The sequence below is a fragment of the Anolis carolinensis genome, chromosome 2, assembly GCF_035594765.1.
Source record: "Anolis carolinensis isolate JA03-04 chromosome 2, rAnoCar3.1.pri, whole genome shotgun sequence".
NCBI classification, from domain to species: domain Eukaryota; kingdom Metazoa; phylum Chordata; class Lepidosauria; order Squamata; family Dactyloidae; genus Anolis; species Anolis carolinensis.
In genome coordinates this window covers 216,816,967-216,829,192 of record NC_085842.1, presented here as the reverse complement: position 1 = coordinate 216,829,192, position 12,226 = coordinate 216,816,967, and the positions used below count along the sequence as shown (strand labels likewise).

Sequence of the window (12,226 nt, the reverse complement as noted above, 5' to 3'; positions counted from 1 at the left end):
ATGACTGCATGGAGCGCCATTACCTTCCTGCCGGAGCGGTACCTATTGATCTACTCTCATTGGCATGTTTTCGAATGGCTAGGTTGGCAGAAGCTGGAGCTAACAGCGGCAGCTCACGCCGCGCCCGGGGTTTGAACCTGGGACCTTTCGGTCTGCAAGTTCAGCAGCTCAGTGCTTTAACACACTTTGCCACCGGGGCTCCGCGAACTCATATAATCCAATTTAAAGCAGAAAACCTGGGATGAGCTCCTGGGATAGAGGGCCTGTCTGGAAGGGCCCTTAGAATCCAGCTTGTTCTCTTCATCATTAAATGTTGACTGTATTATCTTGATACCTAAATGTCATAAGAATCATATTCACTGTGTTAACCATCCTATAATCTTACTGAATGTTTGATATTTTAACTAATAGATTGCAAACCTTATTTCATTTTTGGTAAGTCTTGACCAGAGGTTTTATCTCCGGTGGCCTAGGGGATAAAAGTCTCGTGACTTGAAGGTTGGGTTGCTGACCTGAAAGCTGCCAGGTTCGAATCCCACCTGGGGAGAGTGCGGATGAGCTCCCTCTATCAGCTCCAGCTCCATGCGGGGACATGAGAGAAGCCTCCCAAAAGGATGGTAAAACATCAAAACATCCGGGCATATCCTGGGCAACGTCCTTGCAGACGGCCAATTCTCTCACTCCAGAAGCAACTCCAGTTGCTCCTGACACGAAAAAAAAAAATCAAACACACAGATAGAACTGATCAGCTAGCCATTAGTTCTTTAGATGCTGAAAAGGCCTTTGATCAAATTTACTGGAAGTTTAGTTTTACTGTATTCGATCATTTTGGCTGACTTAAAATATTTCTGAAATGGATAAATGGATAGTTAGAAATGTGTGGCAAAAGCTGTCTTGTTCGTTTGTTTGTGGGCCCTTCCAGACAGGCCCTATATCCCAGGATCTGATTCAAGGTTTTCTGCATTAGACTGGGTTATATGAGGCTGTACTGCCAGATAATCTGCGATAAACAGAAAACCTGGGATCAGATCCTTGAATATAGGGCCTATCTGGAAGGGCCCTGAGAATGCAGTTTATGAAACCCTGTATGATAGTAACACTTATATTCACTTGAACTGTTTCTTGTGCATCTACACTGTAGAATTAATTCAGTTTGACACCACTTTGATTGTCATGGCTCAATGCTATAGAATCATAGGAGTTACAATGTCTTTAGCCTTCTCTGCCAAAGAATAGCAAATGACAAATCCCAGGATGCCATATAATTGAGCCATGGCAGTTAAAATGATATCAAACAGTATTAATATGCAGTGAATATGTACCCTTGAGCCTGCTGCTGAATGACTCTGTGTTTTCGAGATATTTTTTCATTTTGCTGTAGCATTTCACTTTTATTGCTATTAACTCCAGGCCATTGCAAGTAATGAAAGGAAGATAAAAATGCATGATTAAACTAAAGGCAGCATAAATCAGATTTGTACCAGCCATTTAACAGCAAGAGAACTATATGAAAAACGTTTTCATCCTGCAGGTAGTTACTTATTGATGTGATTTGATTTTTAGCCCATCTTTCCTTGCAAGAGATCAAAGCAAATAACAATAAAATAAAAATACAGCAAAAACACACCTAAAATGATAAAGCTAAAATCATAAAATTATACTTCTAAAAGTACAAATATCAAAAATAGGTAAAGGTAAAGGCTTTCCCCTGACATTAAGTCAAGTTTTGTCCGACTCTGGGGGTTGGTGCTCATCTCCATTTCTAAGCCAAAGAGCCAGCGTTGTCCATATACACCTACAAGGTCATGTGGCCGGCATGACTGCATGGAGTGCAATTACCTTCCCACCAGAATGGTACCTATTGTTTCACTCAAATCTGCATGTTTTTGAATTGCTAGGTTGGCAGAAGCTGGGGCCAACAGGTGAAAGCTCACCTCACTCTCCAGATTCAAACCGCTGACCTTTCGGTCAACAAGTTCAGTAGCTCAGCAGTTTAATCCGCTGCGCCACTGGGGGCTCCCAATATCTAAAATAATAGACTATTTATTCAAAATATCATTACCAAATCCAGCAAGCATTTATATCTGAATACAGGATCTGATTAGGGCAAGAACAAACTACAAGAAATTACAGATTCATGAAGTTACCATAAATACAGTTTGCTTGGGTTACAGTATGCTATAAGAAAAATTACTCTTTCATTGAATATAAAATAAAATTACAGTAGAGTCTCACTTATCCAAGCCTCGCTTATCCAAGCCTCTGGATAATCCAAGCCATTTTGTAGTCAATGTTTTCAATATATCATGATATTTTGGTGCTAAATTCATAAATACAGCAATTACTACTTAGCATTACTGCATATTGAACTATTTTTTTCTGTCAAATTTGTTTTATAACATATATTTTGGTACTTAATTTGTAAAATCATAACCTAATTTGATGTTTAATAGGCTTTTCCTTAATCTCTCCTTATTATCCAAGATATTTGCTTATCCAAGCTTCTGCCGGCCCGTTTAACTTGGATAAGTGAGACTCTACTGTATTACTATGCAAATATGGGGTGCATGTACACTGTAGGATTAATGCAACTTGACTATACTTTAGCTCTCATGGCTCAGTGCTATAGATTCCTGAAAGTTTCAGTTTTATGAGGTTTTCAGCTATCCCTATAAATTAATATTGAAGAATATTTTTAAACAAACTGTAATAATATATCATTCATACAGAGAACATCAGGATGGGCAATGTCCAAGTGTCCAAAACTGCAGCTCTCAAAAAAGCCTTGGGACAGGCAGCATAGACAACACTAGGGAGTTGCAGTTCGAGAACATCTGAAGGACCTCCCATGCTACCAGTGAATTGCAATAATTTCATAAAGGATTCCCACACAATGTTTCTGCAGAAACAGAAGGAATGGAAAAACACAGATAGAAAAAAGTACATAAATGAGCAGCAACAAAACCAGCATCTAGCAGATGTGGAGACAAAAAGGAACAATTTCACATCAGATTAAAGAAATGGCAAAAACCGTGAATGAGACAATGTTTTGGAAAAGGAAAGCATGTGATTGCATTAATTGCATTTTAGCTTTCTGGGGAGACACAGCAAGGAAACAGAACAGGTTACTGGCAATAAAAACCAGGTTGGCAGCTGGTGAATGAAGAGGCATAATTAAGATGAGTGGGAGTTGGAAAAATGGAGCAGAGACAGAAATGAAAGACATTCCTCAAGAGAGAAGCAGTGAAGTATCTGATAGCAGCCTTCCCATCCCAAGACAACCACAAAGTGAAAGATTTACATATTTGAGAAATTGGCAAATTATTACTGGACCAACTGACTGAAAGACAGTTGAGAAAAAATGTGGGGATGTATTCGTTCCAATGTAAACTTTCATTTAAGGAACCCCGGTGGCGAAGTGTGTTAAAGCGCTGAGCTGCTGAACTTGCAGACCGAAAGGTGCCAGGATCAAATCCCAGGAGCGGCTTGAGCGCCCGCTGTTAGCTCCAGCTCCTGCCAACCTAGCAGTTCGAAAACATGCAAATGTGAGTAGATCAATAAGTACCGCTCCCGCGGGAAGGTAAGGGCGCTCCATGCAGTCATGCCGGCCACATAACCTTGGAAGAGTCTATGGACAACGCCAGCTCTTCGGCTTATAAATGGAGATGAGCACCAACCCCCAGAGTCAGACATGACTGGACTTAACGTCAGGGGAAACCTTTACCTTTACCTTAAACTTTCATTTCAAAAGCCTGAATAGGATGAAACCTTGATGAAGCCCTTAAATAAAGACTACAATTTGATTAAGCAGTGTGAGCCAAGGTGGAGCTGTCTAGAGCAGTGGTTCTCAACCTGTGGATTCCCAGGTGTTTTGGCCTAAAACTCCCAGAAATCCCAGCCAGTTTACCAGCTGGGAGTTGAAGGCCAAAATATCCGGGGACCCACAAGTTGAAAACCACTGGTCTAGAAAAACAAGAAAGGCAAGTCTCCATTTTGAGACCTTAGCAACTTCAAATCTCTGGCCATAACATCTGGTCTTGATGATTTCTGAACTTTTCTCTCCTCTCAAGTTTAGGTGAAGAATTCTGGAGGAGTCAGAAACCCATATTTTTATAATGTCTAAGAAAGATATTACTTATTCATGCCTCACAATCTTTGAGGATGCATGCCATAGATGTGGGCGAAACGTCAGGAGAGAATACTTCTAGAACATGGCCATACAGCCCGGAAAACATACAACCCTGTGATCCCGGTCATGAAAGCCTTCGACAACATATTACTTATTCTGATTTAAAAAAAAAATCACAGACCACACAGCTAAGTTTCTTTTTCAACTTCAAGAGGTCCATCATGGCTGGTCAGAAACGCACATAAAATGAGTACATGCCTTTGAATATGTCTCAGAAACTTTTCCTGATGTGCATGAATTGCCCAACAAACTAGCCCAAAACTCTGCTTCCTTGATATCTTATACTGTACATGTAAACTACGTTTGTCCACATGTCACATGGATGGCTAGCAAGGCAAAAACAGCTGGTTCTGCCTCAAGATTAGGCACCAACACTGTGTCAGGATACAAGCCAATTTAAGAATATTCATGATATGAACCCAGGCATTGACTAATGGTCATGCCCCTCAAGTTCAGCTGAAGAACACAACTGCATTCTCCTCACTGTGCTTTTAGTCTATGTGCAGGTGATGAGGTCAGCATACTGCAAATATAGAAAGAGTTTCCAAAAGACAGAGAATCTGAAAATTATGGGTCTAAAAATAATTGAAGGGAGAAAGAAATGTGGAAGTGGGATTTTTTTTCTTTGTTGGACATTAGGATTCATGATTAAATACCACTGCTGTAGTGATCAATGTGTATATTTTTACTGGCAGTACATTAGCCATGGTGACACAATGGGTTAAACCCTTATGCTGGCTGGACTGCTGACTTGAAGTTTGGGTTGCTGATCTGAAGGTTGCTGGTTCACAGAGTGAGCTCCCGTCTGTCAGCTCTAGCTTGCGGGGACATGAGAGAAGCCTCCCAGCAGGATAGTATCACATCCGGATGTCCCCTGGGCAACGTCTCTGTAGATGGCCAATTCTCTCACACCAGAAGAGGCTTGCAGTATGTTCTCGTCGCTTCTGACATGATTAAAAAAACTGGCAGTAATAACAGATGATCTCATCTTGAGATCATCTCCTGTTTAATTCTGTGTTATTCTATTTGTATGTTTTTTCTGCTTTGTATATTTAGAGCAGTCTCATGTGCTCTGGGTGATTCAGATGTCTTTCCTGGATTCTTTACATTGTATTATTTCACAAAGGTAAACTTGTCAAAGCCAATCCTTCTTCTAGTTAAAATGGTGAACATTGATAAAACGGCAGTGGTGTTGAACCCAGACCACTGTCTAACCAATGCTCAGTTATAGATGGCTTCATTATCATTTTTCTTGAAATTAACTTCTCAAGTTCTTCATGGAATCTGAAGTGTCACTTTGGAAAAGGAAAGCAAAGGTGTGCAGAGAGAGTGAAATGCCTTAGCAAACCATTTGGAAGAAATGGCTGGATGGAACCCTACATTACAACAAGCCTTTACAACAGAGCTTTTCAAACATTTCGTGTTGTTGACACACTTCTTAGACATGCATCATTTCTTGACACAGTAATTCAGTTTTACAAGCAAACCAAAAGTTAAACTAACCCCTTATAAGAGATATGGACACACATATAAATTGTAATAATGAAATGTATGAGGTCACAACATATCTCATGAAAACCTTTCATTTATAATTTTTAATGTATGATTCATTGTTTATTTTACATATACTCAGAAATTCTCGTTACAGTTATCTGACACGCCTACACAATGCAGCCAACGCAACATATCTCACAAAAACCTTTCAGTTATATTTTTAAAAATATATGATTTGTACAATAATAACATACATTTCCAAGTTTTTTGTCATTTCTTGTTAAACCTACACACTGTAAGCGACACACTAACATGTCACGACACACAGTTTGGAAAACTGTGCTTTTCAAGAAAGGGATAAGGTAACATTTGTTGCAAGTAGACATGTTATTCTTTAAAGAAACAACACATTTTATTTTGTGATAAAACTTTTGAAAACTACACCGTTTTTGGAGGTTATTCACAGCTCTGGACTTATTCTGCACAAAATCCAAATGTGGTATTTTTGCACAGAAAACAGCAAACAAAAATTATCCCTGCAGAAAATGGGGTAATTGGAGACTTGTTTTGCACAATGCATTTTCTACATAAGTAACAATATTTTTGCACATAAAAATTACTTTCTAAGTAACAAATGGTGTTACCATGCAGGAAATACTGTTTTCAGTGCAGAAATATTGAGTTCTGGACATTCAAATAGATGTTTTTCAACTATTTTTCAACTATTTTAAAATGTTGGTGGTGAGGCACAGTGTTGAGGGCAGCATGCTGTAGTTATTTGTAGAGCAAGGTTTCATTTCCCACTCAGTCATGCAAGCCCACTGCATGACCTTGGCCAAGTCACTCTCAACCCTAGAAAACCCAGTAACTTTAGGGTTCCTATAAATTGGAAACAACGTGAAGGCACACAACGCAGCAGCAGCAGCAGCAGCAGCAACAACAACAACAACACACTCAATTAAGCAGCAAATGTTAATTAATAACATGATAAAAGTCATAAATTATTGATATTTGTGGAAATTGGTTATCTTGCTTAGATTAATGGAAAACAAATCTGCATATTGCTCACTTGAGAAGGGAATAATCCATGTCTGCATATCAGAGATTTTTCAAGGTCGCTAGGCAATGGTTCAGGTACTAATCACACAGTGAACACATAGGACATTAATGGACCTATTTTCAAAATAAAATCATATTTTCTGTCTTGAGTGCTCCCTGGTGCCACCCAAATACTTGCATCTGGCAGGACTTTTGAATTTTGATGTGCTGTCGAAGGCTTTCATGGCTGGGATCACAGGGTTGTTGTATGTTTTCTGGGCTGTATGGACATGTTCTTCTGGAACATGGCCATACAGCCCGCAAAACATACAACAACCCTTTTGAATTTTGGTTTTAACATATCTAAGATGACAGCATGTCTGCGGGAGTTTCTCTAGAGCAATTATAATCTAAATCCCAAATGGTCCTTCTGGGCTCAGAAAATAGTTTTATTGATCCAAGAATGGCTTCCTCATTAAAATTACTTGATGGGGTCCAAACTGCCAGCTGGTAAACTGAAGTGAAAAAACAGGCTGAAGGTTTTTTTTTCCTTTCAGTGATTTTAAATGGCATGAATGCATGGCACCCTTGCATATGATTGTGCAGTTTAGTACAATCTAGGGTTTTTTAATTTTGCCTTTCTAGGTTTCCACAGAGAAAAGATTTAACACTATTAAGGTGCCAACAGCTGCACCCGTCTCCTTCTGATTGACATTATCTCTGTGTTCCTTTCAATCTGTGTTTGCACTGAGGAGGTAATAGAAGATGCTCTCTGTGTTACAAGGCCTTCTGTGCTATCTCTGAATGTTCAGAAGGGTTCCTTCAATCTCGGTCAAAAGGTTGTGTTTTTTGTTAAATGAACAAGAACTGGGATCATTGCTTGTCAAAAGCAAGAAGGGTGTCAAATCAAGCAGTGACTATATTCTCATCTGGAGGCAACTTATTTTCATTGGAATAACTTGGCTGCTTGTAGTGTTGATTTACCACAATACAGTACTCTCAGACTGCATTCTTTAGTTGTTTAGGGGTTAACTAGTTCTGTGACTCATCTTTTTCTACTTTAAACTTTAATATTTTTCAGCAAAATAGCAGAAAAATACACTCGAATCAAACAATTCTCTGTGCTTCTTGCTCTCTTTCTCTACAAAATCTCAAACTCTAAATGACCAATGGACCAATTTTTCATTATCCATCACTTAACTAGCTTCTGACAAGGTACTAAGTTTAGTGGGAGGCATAAGAGGTTAGGACAGAGCCATCCTCATATATTTATCAGCCCAGAAGGAGATTTTCAAACCTGCTCCCATAGCCATACATAGAGGATAACAAAACTATCCAACGCAAAAGACATGCTATAACAATATATCTGGGACTATAAAAATCATTATTTTTTGTAATCTCTGTTTTTAGCTGCAGCTGATTCACATTGCTATGTCTCAGAATAAAATTCCTATGACCACCTATATATATATGCACATAAGAACAGCTGCAACAGAAGTCAGTACGCACAAAGTTGTTTCTTATGAATGTGTGAAAATGGGGAAAACTCCTGAAGAATCAAGGCAAAAGGCACAATAATGCTGATGAGATGCCTGGGGGGGGGGGCGAATTTTGAACCTCTTTGACTGGTTCCTGATACTCGTTGGGTGCCTTCAAGTCATGTTCTGATTCATGGCAACCTTATTATGGGGTTTTCTTGGTGAGAGTGTGTGACTTGGCCAAGGTCACCCAGTGAGCTTCCATGACCCAGCAGCAATCTGGTTTTCTATAATCTTAGACCAACTTTAAATCACTACATCATAATGGTTCTTCCCCAGTCCTAGAGAAGTTCAAGGATGCAACTCCTATTCATCAGCCTGAACTGCAGGTGAGGTCATTCTTGAAAATTGTCAGGAGATTTTGCACCCACAAGTGTTCAGGAGGATTCTAAAGGGGCCATTTAATTTCTAGCAACAAAATGTCAGGCTAGTTTGTGACCAGCATATTTCCACTTCTGGCCACCTCCATCTGTGAGCAGCCTCTGGTTACTCACTAATAAAAGCAAGATGTTGTGCACATGCCCAGAGAGGTGCTTAAAGTCAAGCCTGCCATATAATTCATGACTCGATAAAACATACCATGTAGAAAGATGCTGGGACCAAACCATAGTGGGACCTAAGCCCAAAGTGAGCAACCCCTTGCAATGAGCAATGGCAGCAAGTGGCTTCCATTTCAATGGAGTACTGAATCCACTTTGGGTCTTAGTCTGACCTTTAAAGGGACCATCCAATACACAGCTTCTTGAACTGAGGCTCCCAACTCCTTAGCACTATGTTGGGGTCTCAAAAATTTTGGCAACAGTAAAAGGTTTCTGAATACAACTCATTTACACAAATATGTTAGCAACAACATCCAGTGTTTACAGTTGCACTCTGCAGAAAATGCCTCTGCTGTACTCCACAAAATGGAACATGTGCCTGTTTAGCAAGCCTTGCAAATGCTGATTTGTAAATGTGGCCAATATTAGACCTGTTTTTGGGTATATTTGACTTACTGATTCCAAAAACAGCACCAACTTTCCCCGTCAGCTCTAGTTTTTGAGCTACAGTAAATATGCCACATGCCACTCTTCACTCTGCTTGCCCATAAAAATAATGTAGTTTTCAAATTAATATCTTTTAAGCATGAAGTGAAAGGTGAAAAAAAGAGTACTACATGAAAATGTACTTATTTTATGCTGGAAAACTAAAATTTAATTTTAATTTTATAAAATCAAACGTATCTAAGAAACTAGAGCTGGTGTGGTCCAAAGCCATTTTCTGAATCAGTGCCCCAAATAATCTGAGTAACAGGCCTAAAATACAATTCACTAAGAATCACCATAAACATTTCTTAGGTAGAAAGGGGTCGCAAGTGGGGAAAGTTTAAGAAGCCCTGGTCTAATGTACGGTGCCAAAGGAGAGAGGGAGAGCTCCCTTTAATGTTCAGCACCAGGGAGAGCACCTTTGAGAGTCAGCACTACTGAGAGCTCCCTTTAAGGTTCAGCACCACTGAGAGCATCCTTTTAGGTTCAGCACTATGGAGAGCTCCTTTAACTCTCTGCCTCCCAGTGTGGAGGAAGCTCTTTCCTTGGAAGCTTTTATTAAACACAGGGTAGATGGGGGTTGGACTAGATGGCCCATGTGGTCTCTTCTAACTGTATTATTCTATAATTCTAACGTTCAGCACCATGGGCAGCCCCTTTAAGGTCCAGCACCGGGGGGGGGGGGAGCCATATAAGCTTCAGCACCATGGAGAGCTCCTTTCTGCCTCAGAATGTGGTGGAAGTTCCTTCTTTACAAGCTTTCAGAGGCTGGATGACCATCTGTCAGGGGTACTTTGTGCCTTTCCTACATGGGAGGGGGCTGGACTAGATGGCCCATGTGATCTCTTCCAACTGTATTATTCTATAATACTAAGGTCCAGCACATGAACAGCCCCTTTAAGGTTCAGCACCAGGGGAAGCACCCTTTTGAGGTTCAGCTCCAGGGGGAGCACCCTTTTGGGAGTCAGCATCAGGGAGAGCTCGCTTTAAGATTCAGCACCAGGGAGAGCTCCCTTTTCGGAGTCAGCATCAGGGAGAGCTTTCTTTAAGGTTCAGCACCAGGGAGAGCTCCCTTTTGGGAGTCAGCATCAGGGAGAGCTCCCTTCAAGGTTCAGCACCAGGGAGAGCTCTCTTTATGATCTAGCACAGTAGTTCTCAACCCGGGGCCCCAGATGTTTTTGACCTACAACTACCAGCAGTCCTAGCCAGTTTACCTGCTGTTAGGATTTCTGGGAGTTGAAGGCCAAAAACATCTGGCAACCCCAGATTGAGACCGATTAGTCTAGCACTAGTGAGAGCAGCCTTTCTGAGATTCAGCACCAGGGAGAGCTCCCTTTAAAGTGCTGCACCAGGGAGAGCAACCTTTTAAGGTTCAGCAGCAAGGAAAGCTCCTTTCTAGGTTCAGCACCATGGAGAGCTCCCCTTAAGGTTCAGCGCCAGGGAGAGCACCCTTTAAAGGTATTCAGCACCAGGGATAGCTCTCTTTGAGGTCCTGCACCAGGAAGAGCAGACTTTTAATGTTCAGGTGCAGGGAGAGCTCCCTTCAAGGTTCAGCAACAGGGAGAGAGCTCCCTTAAAGGTTCAGCACCAGGGAGAGCACCCTTTTAAAAAAGGATTCAGCACCAGGGAGAGCTCTCTTTAAGGTCCTGCACCAGGAAGAGCAGACTTTTAATGTTCAGGTGCAGGGAGAGAGCTCCCTTTAAGGTTCAGCACCAGGGAGAGCTCCTTAAAAGTCTGGTCTAAAACTAAGCTGTCTTAGTGCTCTGGAAGCTCCCTGCTGTTCCTGGCGGGGAGGAGAGGGAAGGCAAAGGATATCAACAGACCAAATGAGAGCCCGCTTCCCCCCTCCAAACAAGCCTGGCTGTTACAGTAAACCTGTGCTGTTTTCCCCGACTTTTGGCCTTCCTCGGTGCTTTGAGTGGCATTGCAGTCGCAGGGGAGAGTTGCATCTGCTGTATTTCTGCCTGTAATATTTTTAAAGGAAGGAGGGAAGGGGGTTGAGGGACAGACTCGACTGGGACTCTGTTTTCCGGCGGCGGGATCCACCCTCCAGCCTCCTTCTACCCCGAGGAAAGGTCAGCTTGCTGCAGTGGCCAGATCGCTAGACTATTAGTGAAGAGATATACTGCCCTTGAAAAGGGAGGCTTCGTTTCTTTGCTTCTCTCCCCCTCCCTCCCCCTCCCCGAGGAGGCTGTACCTGCGGGAGGCTCTGCCATCGCTGGGCAAGCGGAGGGCAGGACGGCGTCCGGCGGCTCCTCCGCATTTGCTGCTGCTGCCGCCCGAGTCTGCAAGGCGGCCGCAGCGTCCTCTTCCCGCCCCTTCCGCTTCGCCCGCCGCCGCCCCTCCACCTGCAGCTTCCCAGCGCCAGCCAGGGCCCCTCCCCGTCTCCTTCCCTGTCTAATGGCTCCTAATCGAGGACCTACTTTGTAAGTCTTGGGCCAGCCCCAGTATCTTCGTGTAATGACTTCGCAGGTACATTAGATGGTCATCAAATAACATCTGTTCTGCCCGTCTGGGAAATGAAAAACGAAGCGCCCCTCATTTTAGCGGCTTGGCTATTATCACAGTAGGAAGAGTGTATCTCCCAATGCTTATGAGGTCTCCCGACTTCTTAAAGAGACCTGCATCCAGTTAACAAACTAGAAAGCTGGGCCAAAACTAACCAAATGAATTTCATCTGGGAGAAATGTGGCACTACACTTTGGCAATAACAATTTGTTTTTTCGTGTCAGGAGCAACTGGAGTTGCTTCTGGAGTGAGAAAATTGGCCGTCTGCAAGGATGTTGCCCAGGGGACGCCCGGATGTTTTGATGTTTTACCATCCTTGTGGGAGGCTTCTCTCATGTACCCGCATGGAACTGGAGCTGATAGAGGGAGCTCATCTACGCTCTCCCCGGGTGGGATTCGAACCTGGCAGCTTTCAAGTCAGCAACCCAACCTTC

General features: G+C 42.2%; 1 protein-coding gene across 10 annotated transcripts in view; it reads right to left on the bottom strand.

The window, feature by feature from the left end:
- Positions 1–11,818, bottom strand: part of LOC100565133 (rap1 GTPase-activating protein 1) — a 92,280-nt gene extending 80,462 nt beyond the window's left edge. For 3 of the 10 annotated variants that reach the window (XR_010003326.1, XR_010003327.1, XM_062971757.1), the window contains exon 1: positions 11,708–11,815. The gene's annotated coding sequence lies outside the window, so the exon portion shown is untranslated. Of the gene's footprint in view, positions 1–11,481; positions 11,638–11,707 lie in introns of those variants that run through there. The other 7 variants (XM_062971759.1, XM_062971758.1, XM_062971762.1 and 4 more) reach the window with 7 other exon arrangements.
- Between the last annotated feature and the right edge of the window lie 408 nt (positions 11,819–12,226).